The following is a 20762-nucleotide window of genomic DNA, read 5'->3' on the forward strand; positions in this document are numbered from 1 at the left end:
TTATTTTTAGAAGCTGCATAGAATGGATAACTTTCTCTTATAGAAACTATTTCACGTAAATAGTTCAATCATGTAGAAGAGAGACATGTATACAAATACGTCTTTTTAAGCCAAGCCTTCTGAACATAGATTCTTTTTTTTAACTGAAGTACAGTTTATTTATGTTTCACGTGTACAGCAAAGTGATTCAGTTGTGTGTATATATATATATTCTTTTTCAGATTCTTTTCCATTATAGGTTATTACAAGACATTGAAAAGATTCTTTGAATTCTCTAACAATGCACATTGTGGAATTTCAGAGGTAAAACTGAGGAACAACTGTATAACTGGGGGTTTATGGAACAAATGAGAAGCCTTTTTTTAAATCCTTTTTTTCAAAGTCCAGTGAGAACAGTAGACTGCATAATAAAGTCTTCTTTAACTGAGCGCTTATTAAAGCAACCGATTAGTTCAGGTATTAACTGTCTGCTGTGCCAAAACCATGACAACTGAAACTGTTAGAACAAATACTCCACCCACCAAACTGGAAACGGCAGGGTCATCAAACCCTCCAGTGTGCAGGCAGTGTGCCCTGTGGAAAGATCCCCAGAGTAGCCTTCTCTGGGACCCGAGTTCTTATCCTCAAATATTTCTCCCAGCCACATGTGACTGTGGGCACACCACCCAACTTTCTTTTTTTCCCTTTTTTTTTTTTTTTGGCGGCGCAACGCGGCTTATGAGATCTTAGTTTCCCAACCAGGGATCGAACCCGGGCCCCCGGCAGTGAGAGCACGGAGCACTACCTGCTGGTGGGAAATTCCCACCACCCAACTTTCACACTGAGCTCCCCAATTTGCCCAGGAGAAGACTACTCACTGAGGGGCAGAGAGAAGGCCCAGGAGTCAGGATACAAAAGAGCTCTGTTTTCGTCTTTAGTGCCTAGAGAACAGAGTACTGCTCTGAAATGACCTGCATCTTAAGTTCTCAAAATTATGATATTGGTTGAGTTTCATAATGAAGTCAAAGTCTCCATTACCCTCTTGGTTTGCCTAATCTCCCTCAAGCACCCAGTGAAAACTTGGGGCCATGCCTACCCTGGTTTCTGAGATGTATTCTTCATGGAAACCTTGAGAGTTATGGCCAGTTGCAAATCCCGGGTTATAATAAAACAAAAAATATGCTTATCTGTAAATATGGGGAGTGGGCATGAGGTCAGAAATAAACAGGGGGTGGTTCTGAAAGAAAGGCACAATCCAGAGAGCCATGTTTCACGAGACCAACAGGGTCGGAACTGGCAGGGACTGTAGCCCAAATCCCCAAGGCTCAGAAAAACATGCCTTACGATTTTTAGTTTGAATTTGTTTTCTTTACAAAAAAAGGTGTGCTGCTTTAACTTTAAATCTCTCTGGACTCATGCAGTATGATATGGAAAAGTGCCCGAAAAGTCCTGTGATACAGAAAGACCCAGAAGGGAAAGTGAGAACTCCCACCTTGGATAGTTACTGCTCCCTCTCAGCCCTGGCCTCCTCACGTGGGAGGAGGAGGGTAGACCAGTGATGGCAGGGCTCCTCCCACTGTGTGACGACGACCAGCATAAGGAGATAAGTGCTGTGTTCCCTGGTGATAAAAAAAAACAAAAAGGATTCTTCTCATTGCACGGACTGGGGTTTTCCTAAGCCAGCAACCATATTGTTTAGGAAGTGAGAGTTTGTTTCTTCATGGTAGTTAGGAAAGAACCTAGAGTTCTCTGTCTGGCATAAATGACCTATTTGGGACCTCAGAAGTGTTTTTACAAGCTCCAGTAGAACTTTAAGGTAGTTAAGTGTCCAATTTATCTTTCAGTTTCATATATTGTGAGAGCAGACCCCAAGTCACAAATGTCTGTCTCAGCCTTTCACAGAGAGCACTTTTGAACCACCTTATGTGTTTTTCTTATGTGTTTGTTTCCTTCTTTAGATGCATCAGAGGTTTTAGGCCTAGAGACTGTGTCTTCACACGATAGATGCTGCACAGGATTTAAGTGGTCTCTGTGTTTTGGCACAGACTGGGGCGCTCTGCATCACCCTTTCTCCTGACTGCCTCAGATTTTGGTAAAACCCCCGTCAAAAATGATGAAGGTTCCTACGACCCAGAAGATGCCCCTTACATATTACACAGGCATTAACAGGTTATGGATACAAGGTTCTAAAAATTCCAGAATCTCAAAAACAAAACAGAAACAAAATCCAAAACCTGAATATAAGAAAATCATGACTACATTAATATGAGCATGTAATAAAGTTAGAAATTCTATCTGGCCACCTTCTTATTGTGTACCACTTGCTAAGAAGGCAGGGCCATACTGAATAATGACAACTAAAAGACACATATGCCTTTTTTAGAAGGTTCAAGGTTGGTGTTTTCTCTCAAAATTCAATACTATTCAGTATTTTCTTCCAATATATTTCCTTTAAACATCAAATATGGTCAGGTATATTCCAAATAAGATTTTTTTTTAAAGACTAAAAGGATACTTATAATAATGGATTTAAGAAAAATCTGCTCACAAATCCGACAATAGAGAAAATGAAGGTTAAATTATTATAGCCAGCATTTATATCATTCCATTTAAATAAAGTTTTTTGATTTTAGAAGTAGAGGTAGGCTCTATTTTATTTTAAAATTTTCAAAAATTAACGCTAAATAAAGAGGGTTTTTTTCTTTTTGGTGCAACACCTTTCTTTTGCCACTTATAATTTTATGAGTTAGTAATAAATGACTTTGGTTACATCAAAACAAATGGGAAATGGTTTGGGTTTTGATGCAATTTTTTAAAAGCTCGTAATAAGTTCCTTTACAGCACTCTAAATATATATTTTTTAAAGTAATTAAAATTTCCAAACATAATGTTTGAATTTCAGACAGAATTCTAGTATTCCTAACTTGACAGCCTCCTAACTCTATTCCTTCCCCCTCTCCGCCCCACACTACCTCAGCTCAGCACCACTTCCCAGCCTCCACTCTCACACAGAAGCAAGTCAAAGGTTAATTTCCATTCTAAGTCAAACTCTAATCCAAACTCTAATCCTGTGCTCCCAAAGTACCCCACCCAATACACAAAACTATCATGCAGTCTTCTCCAAAGTGGGAAGTTCGTAAAAGGGTGACAACACTCGACAAATAGTGAAAATCAGCTATAAAACTCAAAAATTCCACAGATACCCACACCATACTATAGACATAAAATGGTTAGTCAGCGAAAAAACTACTTCAGTATATCTCTACTGCCATTTCTTTGTGAGGAAATGACTTTTAAAAGCTAGTCAAAGAACCATGAGAGGTAAGGCTAACAGAGCCACTGCTGGTTTCACTTCTGGCACCCAGAGTCTATGGCAGCAGTGATGGATCCCAAAACACGCGTGACGATCAACACTGAAAGGTAGCAACATCGTAGGCATGAAGACTCCAGGAACTGCAGACCAGAATCAAAACCTCGAACCCCACACTCACAGAGCTAAATCGTTTCCTCATGTGAGGAAGAGAACTACCACTAACAATTTTTGGAAATAATATTTGAATCTTGGCTCAACTGGATAATTTTGTTCTGCACCAAAACCAATTCCATTCAAATTCCCAAAGTCTATGAGCAGATTCGTACTAATTTCAAGACATAGTTTCCTTCCAAACCCAATGAAATGAAAGGCAGAAACCAGCAAACGAAAAAAAAAAAAAATTAAATAACATATATAAGATGGCTTGCCATTTTATGAAAAACAAATGAAGAATTACACTCACATCACACTGATAAACTGAGAGGCTGCCAGTGGTTTTCAGGGCAGATGTAACATTTTAACAAATGTGATTGTTTGTGAACGAAATAATTCTGATCAAAAACTTAATTGCAGCCAAAGTGAGCCCTGGGCTGTGTCACCATAATCCATTTTGACAGGAAGCAGTGAGTGGAGATTCCTACTGTGAACGGAGCACATGTGAAAGGTCAGCTTTGGCCTGGAACTTCAAAACCGTTAACGTGTAAAACAGTGTGCATTAGAGCCCGGAACGGCTAACCACTGGATTAGCGGATGTCCGCTGTGTGGGTCTGATGTGCTTTTGGCAGGTAATGGTTAATTTGTAAATAGGCAATGTATTGTAACTTTCTTCCTTGCCTCTTCCCAACATTTACCAGCAGAACCCATTCTTAATTAGAGTTCCAGAATATTACAATGTTAGGCTTATAACACGGCCTCATTATAAGAAAGTCCTTGTTTTTGAAATAAAACTTATTTTTAATAATTTAATGAAGGAAAAGTTACATGTATTTTTAAAACGTTTGTTGATATAATGAATGAAAAAATTTTTCATGTAAAATGAATACATTTGTTCACCAATAGCAACTGTATTATAAAAGCCAAAATTTGCCAAATGAGAATTTCATTACAAGAAATGTATAATTTACTCACATATTATAATATGAAAAACTAATTACACAATACTATTTTGCATGGCTTAAAACAAAATTCTAAATAAAAATGCAGTTAATACCAGCTTTCATTTTTCAATGAAACTTATGAAAGAACCAAGCTAAATACTGCCTTATAAGCCAATGCATGCATAAGTGCTTTATACAAATTTAGTGCTATAAAATTGGTTCATTTGGCTTTAAATAAGTCATTTCTCCCATATCTAAACCACTTGAGGTAATATGGCATTAATGAGTGATAAAAGCTGGCACTGTGCACTTCCATTATTATTTCAGGATTTAACTCATTTCTGAGTTGAGGGGAAATAATACTTCTCTCTGAAAATAAGCAGATCTTCTACAATAAGTTTTACTTCTATTCTCAATATCAGCCTTCTAAGGTTGTATCTCTGGCCACTGGACAGATGCAGCTCCTGGGCCCTTTGCAGACTAAATACAGAAATCTTGAAGGTGGCTACATGGCAAGGGTAGCCTCATTGCCAGCAATCTCATGATTCCTATCCCCTTCAGAATGTCCACTGACACCTTTAGAAACAAAATCACATGTGCTACTGGCTGCAATGGAAGGCTGAGGAGAAAAAAGAATCAAGGTCGGCAAAACAAGTTACCAATTTCTTATGTTTCTGCTTTCCATACAGGATCTGAAAACAAAACCTTCAGCATATTTGGAAGATTCAGAATCTCCCTAACAGTCTGCTTCTGAAAGTATGGAATGTACACATTTACCAACCACCTTCCTGGTCTCTAAGCCCTGGGACACAGCCCCTGACCTTTAAGGAGCTTACAGCGCGGTAGGAGAGGGCAGATAATCAGCCATGAAGACCTGGCAAGAAGTAAAGGAGGTAGAGAGGAAGCAAGCAAGAGAGGCTGTGTGAGCAAATGGTGCTGGGCATATCCATCTTATATTTTCACCCCTCTTTTCCACAGATGCAATAGCAAGCCAGATTCACCAGTAGAGCACCTAATTTCCCATAGGAGCTAAATTTATCCTAGGTACACGAATAAAGAAGAGATGTGTAATTCACCAAAAACATATTTTAGAAGGTTCCAAATTGGTCAGTAAGGTATTTTCTTATACTGTTAAGTGACTGATTACACCTGGTAACACTAAGTGTATATAATTTTAGCTTCACTCCTAATCGCTTTTTCCATCACCACAACCTTTTCAGCATAATAATTCTTGGCCACCATTCCACTTCCTTCGTGAGGCTCAGGCTCAAAGAAGCTTACGAACGTCCCTCCAGAAAGATTACCGACAGAGTGGGAAGTGCCCCACACTGAGCTCCAACTTAAAATGGGCATGCCCACTCAGGGTTAGGGACCCTGTGCTGAGGTGCATGCGCCCCACCCTCAGTGTCAACACTTAGGATTCTCTCACTCAGGAGCAAGATTATTGCTAAAGCAATTACAACTACTGATCACGAAAGAGATGCTGCTATTTCTTAGTTGGTTTATATTTGTTTACATGTCTTAAAAACAGATGTCCAGAAGGTTGAACTTATACTTTAATTCAGTTCTGGACTGTGAGCTAAGTTTTCACAAATACAAAGAAATATGTTGTTACCGGTTTCTTTTTAAGGACCCATGTTCTAATGGGAGGACACTGAAGAAATTCATCATTGAATTCTTATTTGTAGGAGCAGATTCTCTGTAACCTGTAAATTATTTTGATTTACGGTGAATCATTATTGTATTCATAAATGCTGAAGAGCTGGTGAACAACATGATATAATGACACCCCAAAATAATTTTATAACTGCAGGTGTGCAAATCATAACATGTGGGAGATGACTCAAAGGATAATGGGGAATAAAACAGTTTAGGAAGGGTCACATAAAGAAGGGAAAGGAGCGAGGGCACGTACCGCAACTTTCCAAGATGTCTTTAAAACCAAACTACTCGTTTAGAGGCAGATGCAGTGGAGCAGTCAGGCATGGGCAGCAGAGTCAACAGTTACATTTAAACAAGCAAAGGCAAAATGCTCCATAATTTACAACAACCCAATCACACTGCTCATTCTTTTGAGGTTAAATGCTACTGACATAAGCTACACCTGAATCCAATCAGTGCAGAGACGTTGAGAAGATTCACACGAAAGGACTAAATTTGTCACAAATGAGTTGGTTTCCGATCTTAATGTAGCCAAGTTGCTTTACTCTGACCTCTATTGAACAAATCAACTTAATGGGCACTAGGAGTGCTATAAAACTTAACAATGGAGTGATTTTTAACTTTTAAAATATAGTTATGAAGCAAAATGTTGGATAGCTTCTACAATACTGGAAATCAAATTAAATCTAGATGTTTTTTAACAGTCTTGACAGATATAATCCTAGTAACCATGTAAATTTATGGTAAGCTGCTGTGATATTAGCCACAGGTGCTACTTTTAATATATGAGCCGCATCTGGCTGGGAATAGAATTTCTCAGAGGACTGAAAATGACCTCACTATCAGACAATGGAAGGGAAAAATCAAGACCACTGTGGCATATAAAAAGCTGAAGATGTGGTCCACAACTAAATATTTCACATAAAATTCATTTTAACTCTGCAGTTGTAGGTTAAAAGATATTATGCTTTCAATATTTAAGAGGCGTAGATATACTTCAACCAAACAGCCAAAAGATTAAGAATGTAAGTCAGTTATGAATACCCTGGCTACGTATATAATACTAGTTTTCCATCCTTTGATCAATGTCGGGAAAAATGATGCACTAAGACTTGAAAAGAAAATTCTTTCATGGTTCCCAAGCACAAAACATGATTAGATACCACCAAGCATACCAAACCAAGATGTAACAATGACTGATCTCTAAGCAGCAACTCTCCAGCGCCTGGCCAACATCACTGGTTGGGTTTTTAAAGTTCTTTGGAGCCATTCATCACACCCAAGAAAACATTCTCATGAGGTGAAATTTTTAAAAAATCATTACAAGTAATCACCATTCTAAGTCTGAGAACCAGCAATATCACCACAGACAAATACAAAGAGAAAACACAAGTTTCTCTTACCTACCCAATTCAAAAATAAAAAGAAGAATATGTATAAAATATACGATTGTTTCCTTTTAAGAAACCCTTTCTGAACCACTCAAAACCCATCATTTGCTAGAGAACTGGCAAGTGTGGAAATGTGATAGAGGATTTACAAAGATTGAATTTCCTATGAAATAACTCTTCCCAAATTAAACAAGCCTTCGTTATCTGAAAAAAATCTCTAAAAGAGAAATATTTCTATGAAAATATTCCCTACACCATTGCCCTAAGCTGTGAGAATGGTAGCTACAAAGCCCTATAACATAACATTTTCCTTCTGACCTTCTCAAGTAACTTGAAGGGCTTGATTTTTTAGCTTCAACAGATCAGTTCAATCTAGATGATGATTTCTATTTACTTTAACAAGTAATTGGATCTATGCCTGATCTCAATGGGCATCAAGATCCTGAGTGTCTTTAGCAAGAAGAACCTGGTAGGATTCCCTGATACTTTTGCGATCAATGGACAGCATTTATATGGAGCATTTAGAAAAGGTAGGCTCACAGAGTCTCATCTGTGGTTAGTTATGATAGAAAGGCACTGGTTAAATTAAATATGGCCTTTCCTTTCAGTGGAATACTCTATATATCCCACCATTAAAAATCATGAAGTAAAATACTTTACTGACAGGGAAAAATGGTCACCATACATAAAGTGAGAAAAAGCAACTGAGCAAAAAAGCATCTACAATATGACTCCAAATATATATACAAACATATGTACATACATACATACTCACAAAATACACATTCACACATACTGCTTTTTAAGTGGGCAGAAGGTATATTTTTCTTCTTTGTACTTTTCTGTGTCTTCCTAATTATAAAACATACTATGCAGTCAGAAAAAAAAAATGTATTTATTAACAAGCTAAACAGACCACACAAACGAAACAGGGTGCTATCATTCCCGTAAGAGAGAGAGGCCTGGCTGATCTCTGCGGGGTATGAGTAATCCGTAAACGTTAAACCCTTCTATTTAAAGCTTGCAATTTTAAACAAATAGGAAGATGGAAGAGACTCATTCTCAAGCTTACACAACAGAATCACAGTTTAAGACATTTAGAATTACAATGGCCCTCTCTTCTACACACCTGTATCCACAACTGTATGGTCAGTGGCTCAGAAAGCTGGGGTCTCTCAGTGCAGAAGTTCATCTTCTCTACACTGAGTTCTAATTTGCCAAGTTAAGTTTTTAGTTGCTCTTTGCAGACCTTTTATCTGGAAGAGACTTCCCCCTCCAGATAGAAGTTGACCTCCAATCTGTAACTGACTTAGGACAAATAACTGATCAATCAAGTATTATAAACTAAAGCTTTCAGGGCAGGGCATGGGAACCATGTAGCAATTTACAGGTCAAGTTCCTATCAGTAGCTGGCTATCCTTTTCTTCAAAATATGCAAAGAACACATTGCCTCTTTTAAGCCCTCCAAAATAAACACTGTTTCCTAAATAGAACAAAGAAACAGACTCAATTTTGAACAGCAGAGTTGTTCATTCAAAGGTCTAGGACATTCCTAAATAGAACAGCAATCCATATCCTGAATTACCCCACAACCCTTCAAAAGATAGACTTGGGTTAGAGAAGGGCTGTGGCCTTAGAGTAAGTGGGAAGCCTGGCCTTGGAAGGACGGCGCCTCACTGCTTCATCTGTACGTTTGAGCAGGTTCCTTCTTACCATTAGTAACCTGCGCTTCCTAATACCCAACCGTGCAAGGCTGCTGGAAAGCTTCAATGAAACCACCTACATTATTTCCCAGGTCACCCAACAATGAGCTACTAACGCCTGGAAAACACTCATTAGTTCATAAAATACTTTGTGACTCTCCAAACTGTCAGAAAGAAAACTGACTTGGCTGCATTTCTGGTAAATAACGCAACATTAAAGAGTTGCCTGTATTACAGGTATGACCTTAAAATCCTGTACTACAGAGTGACCTTAAGGCAACATTTTTACATCAAAAACTTTTAAAATAATTCCTAAAAAAATGTATCAAATAAACTTTTAAAACTTTTCTGTCTGGAACGCCACCAAGTTATGATTTAAAAAAAAGAAAGAAAAGAAAAGAAAAAGAAAAGAAAATCAGCCAAGAGGGCTGGACCAGTGGTCACAGAAAAGGAAAGGAATCTGACATTAAAAGAACTGTCGTGAAACAAAAATGAGTGCCTAATGGGTAACAGGTAGAAGGCCTGCAGCAGCGTGACGCTCTGTGGAGTCCTGGCAGAACCCGCCGCGGTCCCTCAGGACACCGAGATTTACAAAAGACTGGGTGTGGGTGGTCGAAGCTGTGGAGCCACAACACCGAGTAAGTGCCAACCTCAGCCTCTCCTTGTTGGAGGTGATTTACTAGCGATGCCACAAGTGGCCCATTTCTTTCTCCGACACTTCAAAACTGCCTGCAGAACAGAGGCACAATCAATGCTGTTCTTCTGGGAAGGGTGCCACGGCCCTAAAGATCATCCCATCATACATAACAACTTAGCAGCCAAGTAAGTTGGTCACTGTTAGGAAACATCTGTGTTTAAGGAGTAAGGAAACGAGAGGGAGGAGAAGTCCCTGGTGAGAAAGGGTTTTAGGTAGTGACCTGTAGGAGACAAAAGCACTATGCTCCCCTGGGGCTAAGGGCGTTGACTAGGATCACCTATGTGAGCCCAATCAAGGGGCTTCGTGTATTCAAATTACCTAGGTAACACTGGGAGGGCACTGTGGGAGAGGTACACAAGCACAACCCAAGTCTTCGCCCTCAAGGCACTTATATGTTAGATGCAGAGAGACAAAAGTAAGTAGTCACATTGCTCTGTTGCATGATTTAAGCTGCACTTACATCCTAATTCCACCACTGGTTCACTGTCAACTTCACCACTGGGCCTCAATAGCCTCATCCGTCCTAGCGCTAATGTTCACAGGTTTAATATCAAAACAAGGCTGAAAGAAAACCACAAACAAATAGGATAATGCAAGGGCTGAATTACAAACAGAAAGAACAGACAAGAGACTAATGTCTGTGGCTACAAAGATCTATGTAAGGCACATGAGCTCCGTTTCCTCTCCAGTCCGCCCTGCACCCCCATCCCACACAAACCATCCTTCCTATGGCCACTGATGACCTCCATGTTGCTTAATGCGTGATCATCTTTTGGTACTCATCTTACTTGGAGTGTCAGCAGAACTGATTCCTCTCTCCCTTTTTTGAAAAAATTTATTTATTTAATTTGTTTATTTTTGGCTGCATTGGATTTTCTTTGCTGCTCACGGGCTTTCTCTAGTTGCGGCAAGCGGGGGCTACCCTTTCGTTGCAGAGTGCGGGCTTCTCATTGCAGTGGCTTTTCTTGTTGCAGAGCACAGGCTCTAGGCTCGCAGGCTTCAGTAGTTGTGGCACGCGGGCTCAGTAGTTGTGGCTCATGGGCTCTAGAGCACAGGCTAAGTAGTTGTGGTGCATGGACTTAGTTGTTCCGCGGCATGTGGGATCTTCCCGGACCAAGGCTCGAACCTGTGTCCCCTGCATTGGTAGGCAGATTCTTAACCACCGCGCCACCAGGGAAGCCCCCTCTCTCCCTTTTAAAACATCATCTTCTTCTGGATTCTGTGTACAACACTGGCCTGATTTTCTTCCTATTTCACTATAAAGTCTTTCTCAGTCTTCTGCCAACACTTCCTCGTCTATCCAACCCCTAAATGGACTGAGTTCTGAGCCCTCTTCTCTTCTCACACTATAATTTCTGCCTGGGTAACCTCATCTATTACATTGGCTTGGTTCCATACACACCTATGTCTCCCCAATTATCTACAACCCAGACACAAAACTACCTTCTTAGGGTTGACACTGGGATGTCTCATAGCAACGCACACGTAACAATATCCATACCAGAAACCTTGATCCCTGCACACCAATCCTGTTCCTTTCCCACACCTCCCCAGCTCAGTAAATGTCCCTTCCAACCACCCAGTTCCTCAGGTCCTAAACCTGGAAGTCATACTTAACACTCCCTGCTCTTCTTCCTCACCACCCATCACCACTCCTCCCTTGTAGAGAAACTTGGGTTTTCTCTTGATATTTTTATTCCCTGTAAGTGTTATGTGTGGCATCATTGGTTCCTGCTCATATAAACTACTAAAAGCAGCTCCAACCTCTATACCTCTCTGCTTCCCCTCTGTCACTATCCAGTCCAGAATCTCCTGCTGTGTCCACCTAGTGATGATGTCTCACCCGGATGAATGCAACAGCCTCCTTACTATTCTCATGTGGTTTTTTGCCCCCTCCCACCTCCACTTCATCCTCTAAGTCCTCAAACAGCCTGCCCACTTCCCATAACACCATGGCCTCACCCCTCCTGTCCTCTTCCTGTCACCTTTCTGGGCCGCCATATTGGTGCATGTGAATGTCCTGGCTGATGCTCTCAAGAACATCAATGATGCCAAAGAGATGCAAACACCAGCTTCTTACTAGACTGTGCTCCAAAGTCATCGTCCAGTTTCTAACAGTAATAACGAAGAATGGTTACACTGGCGATTTGAAATCACTGATGACCACAGAGCTGGGAAAACTGTTGTGAACCTCATGGGCAGGTTAAACAAGTGTGGAGTGATCAGTCCCAGATTTGATGTGCAACTCAAAGATCTAAAAAAATGGCAGATTGCCCATTTGGTTTCATTATACTGACAACCTCAGCTGGCACCATGGACAGAGAAGCAGCAAAACAAAACACAGGAAAGAAAATCCTGGGATTCTTTTCCTAGGGATGTAGTACACACGTGCAAATGAAATGCCTCAATGGACAAAGGAAATAAAAGAAAAAGAAAATGCATCAGCTTATCAGTTCCTTAGAGAGGTCTTCCCTGACAGCTCTCCTCCAACTGAATTTGGTTTTCCCATTTTCTCTCTCTCAGCTGTCTCTTCTGCTGGAGAGGCAGTATCCACACTGGCAAATGGAAGGGATTGCCTGGATCAAATCCCAACTCCACTGTGGCGCCCTGGGCAAGTCACTTAATCTAAACTTCGGTACCCTTATCTGTAAAATGAGGTAAATATCCTCTTCAAGACAGGGTTTTGTGAGGATTAAATGAATAAATACATGTAAAGTCCTTACAACATAGTGCCTGGCCCAGAGTTGGAGTGTTCATTAAGCATTAGCTATCAGGATGTTCCTTCATGGCACTTACCATAACTGGCAATTACATATGCATTATTTTCTTTGTTTATGCTCTCCCTCCCCTACTATACTATAAGTGTTAGCTCCAGTTCCAGTATGGCCACTAATGTTTTTGCCCCCCTGTCCTTGGCTTCCCCACTTCTTCAGTGAAAGGGACGACTAGCTGACCTCTCAGGTACCTTACAGTTCTAATCTCTAACAGACTAAAGAGGCCTCTTACAGAGAAGTAATGAGAGGTAAGGTTAGAGACTGTGGGCAGCTTTGAAAACCTCTGAGAAGATGATGTCTTGTAAGACGTAACAGAAAGGAACTGGGATTTTCTGAGCAGAGACCAACTTGGTCACAGTAAAACAGCATGCAGGCCAATGAAGGCAGAGAGGGCCTAGAAGTAAAAAGCCATGAGGAAGCTCCTGCCGGAGCGCTAGGGGGAGGAGAGGTGCACCCAGACCAAGCACAGTCCCTGACCAGTTCCTGGTGACTGATCACCAAGATAATTCCTCAGTTTCACGTCTGGGTGCTTGAGAGAATGGTGGTCCTGCTGAGACAAACAAACAAGTTTCTTTTAGGAAACTTTCTTGTAGGAAAGACAGAAAGACAAGAGTTTGCTTTCAGATACCTTAAAGCTGAGGCAATGCTGAACGAGGGAGAGAGCACCACAAGGACCCTCCATGCCAATCTTTAGCCCAGCTCACTGAACCAATCTTAGGGCCCTCACTTCCCCCACACATTACAAATAAGATGTACCCTCTTTCTCCCTGTCCCTGACCACCTGCTGACCCCTCCCCCGTAGCTCCTTCCTTCAAAAAAACCTATCAGACCTATCAAAACTCCCCCTCTCCAGGCAGACTTCCTGGATTGCACCTTTCAGCTTCTTAGTATCTCAGATTTTAGTGCCCAGTTAGCATGACAATTTTAAAAATCAACTATCAGGACTTCCCTGGTGGTCCAGCGGGTAAGACTCCGTGCTCTCAATTCAGGGGGCCCAGGTTTGATCCCTGGTCAGGGAACTAGATCCCGCATGCATGCCACAACTAAGAAGTCCGCGTGCCACAAGAAAAGATCCCGCATGCCGCAACTAAGACCCAGCACAACCGAAATAAATAAATAAATAGATAAATATTTTTAAAAATCAACTATCAATATCTTATACAAGGCAGATGTTCCACCTCCCCAACAAAACTGGGAATTCTTCTGGGCGGGAACGGAATCAGTTGCTTCTTTTGCATCTTCCTCCTTCCACGCCTTGGGCCCAGAGCAGTGCCAGCCCCTCAGTGGTTGCTGGCTCAAGGACCTCACTACGCTCTCTGATCCTGACAGAGCCAGGCCCTCTGGCTCTCAGTGGGGAGACCACGTGGCTCCCAGCCCAGCCCCAACTGGGTCTGCTCCAGGCACCTGGTGCATGTCCATGGCCAGTGCTGCAGTGGCAAGGACAGGGCATTTGAAGTCAGTTTGATGAATGATACGGTAGAAGGCCACAATCCTGCCTTACTGGCTGAGAGCACAGGAGCAAACTGATTCATTAGTGGCGTTTGCTGTTTGGATAAGACTGATTTTAACGATACAATTAAATGACGTCTGATCAACAGTGATACCCGGGTTGCTCCCGCACAAGCACAGCTTTGTTTGTCCTAGCTGGTGAACAGCCCCTTTCTCAGGGAAGTATTGTCAAACCCATCTAAGGCAGAAAAGAAATCCAACAAGCAGTCCTTGGAAAACAAGATATCTCCCAGAAGAAATCAAAAAATAAACAAAAACACCTTTCTATATCACAGTAGGATCTAAAAATGTTGCTGTGGGAACCAGAGATGAGTCTGGCGCCTACTAACTGTGACATGACCCCGTGTGACCACAGCAAGTCCATGATCACAGTCTGGTTCAGTGTCCTTCTGTAAAATTCAGAGGACTAATTTTAGTGAATTAGTTAGAATGGCCCATTCCAGCCTGGATCAGAAGGGCAATATGATGGTAAATTATCTACAAAACAGGGAAGGGGATGCATTGCTTTGTTTTGTTTAAAAGAATGTAGAGAAAAGAGCAACACACAGAGAGCTCAGAGCCAGGGTGAGCTCTGGTAGGCCACGTGCCTCCTGAGGTGAGAAAGCCACTGGTCACCACCTGGCCACAGAAACGTGAGTGCAGCGTTGTAGCTGCTGCTCGGAAGAGCTGATAAAGAGTTGATAAAGCCTCTTCATCAGGCAACCAAGGTCCGTATTTCAAAACAGCTGAATGCAAGTTTCTATGTCATGGCCCTAATGCACCAAAACTCTATTGACAAAACTCTTGCTGTGCAAACCTAAACACTATTGATAATGGCTGTACTGAAACAATGGAGTGGCATACCAAAGAAAAACAGAAACAGAACAGAAAACAAGACCAAAATACTTTTAAGTGATTACTTAAGGTCTCCTTAAATTATTTTCCGTAATTATCGAGCCAGCAGTCCATTGTTATTAATTCATATTCAGCCTATTTAAGCGGTACCAGCAACGCAGGCTGAAAACAAATGCCTCAGTAATTTCCTAACTTTTGAGTGTTATTTTCTTGTCAGTTAAATTTAAAGCAGCCCATTTGTGACCACATTATACCAAGTTAATCTCATCTAAAGTGCTTCACAAACCCTAACAGCTACACTAAGGTTTTATACTAATGAAAGCAATTTACATAAATGAAATTTATGTCAATGCATTTCATGACAAATTTTTTATTTTATAATAATTATAGTACTTATATGATAACATCTGTTGATAGTCACAGTCTAAACCTGGCAAAGATTTAAATCCACAACATTTTCCATGCATCATGTACATTATCTGTGAAAAGCAATAAAAAAAAGTAATGAATGCATTAATCATACCAATATCATCTGCAAAGCATAAATCTGAAATACCTTTCACGTCAGCTCAAACTGCTTTTTATTTTTTACACACCTGATTTTACGCCATCTGTAAAAGGGCAAGACAAAGACTTTTGAGGAAATTATATTTCTTGGCTGTTTGACTTTTACAAAATACTCAGGCGAAGTTGTGTAAACAGAAGGTTTACTATACTACTAAGAAAAAACGATGCAGTTAAAAGTCCATTTTTATTAAAGGATGGTGTAATGACCACAGCATTTTCACATTGCAGTGTGGTGTCATATTTGCATTTTTTACACCTGTTTTACATTTCCCCTCATCTATCTATCACATGTGTTTTTACAAATACACATCAGCTCTAAACCTCTTCTATGACATAAACAGCAGAAGCAACACTCCAAATGATAACATTTTAGGCTCTAATTTCCCTACCCTGGTGGATACCAAACCAACGTCCCAGCCACCACCTGACAACATCAGCGTGTCCTGCCCGGGCCTCCCCAGGACTCCAGCAATAACTTCAAAGTGAAAACCAACATGAATACACCACGCAGATATTCTTACTAGCTTCCCAAATTTCAGGTAAAGTTTACTAAAAGGTAGCGTCTCTACTCTCTACACCAATGACAACTGTGAACACTTTCTCAGGTTTCTAGTTGGCTAAAAAAGCCCATCAGTGGGCACATGTTAAGAGCAAGCAACTGGTGTGATAATCAGACAAGTTTTCACTTTCCCTGGCTCCCAGACACACAGATAATAGCCTTAACTTTAAAAGCAAAATGACACTTTCTAACCTATATGATGCCAAAGCCTTAGGAACACCCTCACTGAGAGTGTTTCTTTACCCTCACCAGGCAGTGAATATCCACTTTCAAGAGCGCTCAGATGTGACATTTATATTACTGAATTACTGACTCATAACTTAATGAACAATAAAAACTGAACTAATTCGTTCACAAGGAGAGTGCCTGAGACCTCCACCCATGTCCTGCGAGGATCGTTAAGATTTTCATTAACAGTTGTCTGTCTCCTGGTATCAACAAGCCTTTGACTTCACTAAGTGTTTCAGAATGTTAACCATAAGCCTATTATCAAATTCCTCAATAAAACATCTTTACAAAGTAAGTCAGCAACAGTAACTTTCAACTGCTCTACAGCAGGAGCTCCAGGCACAGGAATAGAAACCATTTTACAAACCCCAAACTCACATATGGTGGGTGTTACTGCTGCTAGACACACAGAACCCCACTCCTCCACCATCGTCACCACCGCCGAGGCCATTCAGAAGCCCTCTCCCTACTCCAGCGCCAGAAATCTTTTAACAGCAGCAGTTACATTAACCAAAATGTGCTGAACAAGACATAGCACAAATAGAGCTTGGACCCTGCCCTGTGAGAGATACTCAACTTGGACAAGCTATTAGACTGAACCATGTAAAAGAGCCATTTTTGTAGGTCAAATCTGGCTGAATATCAGCCAGTTCATAAGATTCCATCTAACAAAATCGAATACCCTGCAGGCAGGCCCCCCTAATAAAGCACAGACAAGGTACAGGAGCTCCTCCTGGAATGCAGAGAATTACAGTTCTTTCTCACAAAGCTCAGTCCCTCTCTCATGAATCAAACCTGCCCTCCATTACCAAGTGGAAACTCCTTATCTCCTCCACCCAGAACTCTTCATTCACCCAGAAGGTACCAAACTAGGTCAGCTGCCCCACCCCCACTCTTACCTATTCCTGATACTAAGTTTGTTTCTGCGCTGAACAGGGGTGGTCCAGTATCCAAGAATGAGAGACTGGGGACAGCCTTCCCAGGGGGCTGTGATGCCGCCTGGCCCACCTGGGCTCCTGCCCTGGAGGGCTCCACCTGCTGGCATCTGGAGTAGCTGTTGCCTGGGTTCAAAGCCTCATCTTCTAAACCTGCTTCCAAAGCATAAAATTTCCTCTGATTTTTTTTTTTCTGGCTGCTTTGGGTCTTCGTTGCTGCCCACAGGCTTTCTCTAGTTGCGGCGAGTGGGGGCTACTCTTTGTTGCAGTGCGCGGGCTTCTCACTGCAGTGGCTTCTCTTGTTGCAGAGCACGGGCTCTAGGCACGTGGGCTTCAGTAGTTGTGGCTTGCAGGCTCAGTAGTTGTGGCTCGCGGGCTCTAGAGTGCAGGCTCAGCAGTCGTGGCACAAGGGCTTAGTTGCTCCACGGCATGTGGGATCTTCCCAGACCAGGGCTCGAACCCGTGTCCCCTGCATTGGCAGGCGGATTCTTAACCACTGCGTCACCAGGGAAACCCATTTCCTCTGATTTTGTAAGCTTCCCACTTGTCCCCACATGACAATGCCTAACAAAATGTATCTTTATGGAAGGCTCACACCCACATTTCTAACTGACATTTTGTTCTTTCAACACTATCACCCTGCAGTTGCCAAACACCTAAGAATACGTTTACATGTCACTCAGAGACCTCTCCCTCCTTATGTCTACATGAACAGAAGAAAAGCAAAACTCCTTTACAAATGCCAACCCCACCCTAAGTCCAAGTACTCCAAGTGTCACAACTTCCTGCCTTGGCCCTGGCACTGCCATGCTCGGAATACTCATGGAGTCTCACCATTACCTTTGCACCGCCACCGAGGAAAGACAGTGGGCTAACAGCAACCAAAACCCACGGCCACTTCATCCACCTATGCCATTAGGATCCCTCGGGAATTTTCACATTTATATTCGCTAAGTATTTGCGCCGATCTGAGCTATCAAATGCACGTGGACTCTTTGGAACTAACCATATCTTGGAATAAAACCTCTAAGAGGAAAAAAGTCCAAATATATTTTACTAGCTACTTCTTATGGTAAAACCTAGAATAACCCAAAGCTTTGAGAAGTAGCTTTTCCATCCAGGGTCAATGAAAAGGTTTACTAAAATGTATGGTTCAATTTCTATAGTAATAAAAGAAATGGATTCTAAAGCAAACTTATAATACCATTTCACACACGCTACATAAGCAAACCACTTAAAAACTGTAACACCCCGGACTTCCCAGGTGGTCCAATGGTTGAGATTCCGCGCTTCCACTGCAGGGGGCGCGGGTTCCATCCCTGGTCGGGGAACTAACATCCCACACGCTGCGAGGCACGGCCAAAAAAAAAAAAACAGTAACACCCAACAAGTGTAATCTTACTCCTGAAGATTTACTGTAAGTAAAAAGACAAGACTATGTAAAGAACTGGAAAATGTTCTTACCCTATTGAGCAAACAAAACAGAACATTTTTTACCTATATATTCAGCAAAGACTAAAAAAAAATACATGCTAATACCCAGTGTGAAGTCTCATAGGGGAGATGGGGGTCATCAGCCCTGACCACAGCTCCCTCCAGCGTGTAAAGCTGAGGCCAGGAGAGGTGCTGTCACATGCAGCACAGTGGGCCTCCCCTAACTCCTGCTAAGGGCAGGGCTGCAGTGAGGGAGACATGGTCTTAGCAAGGCATACACACGCATGTGGAAATGCCTGCTCACAATAAAAAGTTACAGGTTCACAGGCTAGAGTGGACATCTTCTCATACCCATCTGGCATACACAGGGGACGGTACCTAGAAGATAAATTTCTAGATTCGTACAATGGGTATTGTTGGACAATGGGTATTTTAAAAGTTGATAGACATCACCCAATTGCTCTCCAAAAAGGTTATATTACTTGACACTCCGACCTCTTCACTCTCCATCTCCCACATCACGACTGCACTTCCCTCCTCACCAGCTTAGACTCCAAAGTCCAGTGTTTTGACCCTCCCTTGCACACATCCTTAGTTTCCTTGCCCCCTGTTCCTCCACTGTACTCATCTGGCAAAGTTCAGCCCTTGTTAACAGCTCATACAACTCAATAACAAAGAAAACAAACAACCCATTCGAAAAATGGGCTGAAGACCTAAATAGACGTTTCTCCAAAGAAGACATACAGATGGCCAACAGGCACATGAAAAGATGCTCAACATCGTTACTTATTAGAGAAATGCAAATCAAAACTACAATGAGGTACCACCTCACACCAGTAAGAATGGCCACCATGAAAAAGTCTACAAATAACAAATGCTGGAGCGGGTGTGGAGAAAACGAAACCTTCCTACACTTTTAGTGGGAATGTAAATTGGTGCAGCCACTATGGAAAACAGTTTGGAGGTTCCTCAAAAAAACTAAAAATAGAGTTGCCATATGATCCAGCAATCCCACTCCTGAGCATATATCAGGACAAAACTATAATTCAAAAGGATACATGCATCCCCCGATGTTCATTGCAGCACTATTTACAATAGCCAAGACATGGAAACAACGTAAATGTCCCCTGACAGATGAATGGATAAAGAAGATGTGGTACATATCTACAATGGAATATTACTCAGCCATAAAAAAGAATGAAATAATGCCATTTGCAACAACGTGGATGGACCTAGAGATTATTATACTAAGTGAAGTAAGTCAGAAAGAGAAAGACAAATATTATATGCTATCACTTATATGTGGAATCTAAAATACAACATAAATGAACCTATCCACGAAACAGAAACAGACTCAGAGACATAGAGGACAGACTTGTGGTTGCCAAGGAAGAAGGGGGTGGGGGAGGGATAGACTGGGAGTTTGTGTTTAATAGACGCAAACTATTACATAGAGAGTGGATAAACAACAAGGTCCTACTGTACAGCACAGGGATATCCTGTGATAAACCATAATAGAAAAGAATTTGAAAAAGAATATGTATGTGTGTGTGTGCGCGTGCACGCGTGTATACAGCTGAATCACCGTACAGCAGAAATTAACACAACATTGTAAATCAACTATACCTCAATAAAATAAATTAAAAAAAAAAAAAAAGTTCAGCCCTTGTTAAGCCCAACCCTGCACCTACTCCAAGCCTGTGCCCAAGCAGCTGAACATGGCTGGACAAAACACACAAGATCTTCACCTTAAATGTTCGCCCATAAATCTCCAGTGACACTGAGAACTGCCCAGCAACCGACCACATTTCACAGTTCCTTCACTGTCTTAGTCTCTAAGAGGACTATTTCATGCCTTTTCCTATTTTCCCAGATCTCCACCACTCCTCCCTCCCACCCCGACTCATTCTCAACTGATGACTTCACTAAAAAAAATAGAAGCAATCAGAAGAGAAAACTACCTCTTCTTCCCAAGACAAACGTGGCAACCTACCTGCATCTGTACACATACACTCAGCCTCTTTCCTATCACAATGGATGTACCGTGCCTCCACCTCCACCTGCCCTCTTTTGCCGATCC

At 41.6% G+C, this 20762-nt stretch overlaps 1 protein-coding gene and 1 pseudogene across 2 annotated transcripts in view; one reads left to right on the forward strand and one right to left on the reverse strand.

Annotated features, from left to right (window-relative positions):
• The window catches only part of PCBD2 (pterin-4 alpha-carbinolamine dehydratase 2), a 48085-nt gene that overhangs the window by 20381 nt on the left and 6942 nt on the right, over positions 1-20762 (reverse strand). The window lies entirely within an intron of this gene.
• On the forward strand, positions 11809-15507 carry LOC309657002 (small ribosomal subunit protein uS8 pseudogene; annotated as a pseudogene). The gene has a single exon. The product of its transcript is annotated as a small ribosomal subunit protein uS8 pseudogene (transcript).

This window comes from Balaenoptera physalus (genome assembly GCF_965194825.1).
Source record: "Balaenoptera physalus genome assembly, chromosome: 3".
NCBI classification, from domain to species: domain Eukaryota; kingdom Metazoa; phylum Chordata; class Mammalia; order Artiodactyla; family Balaenopteridae; genus Balaenoptera; species Balaenoptera physalus.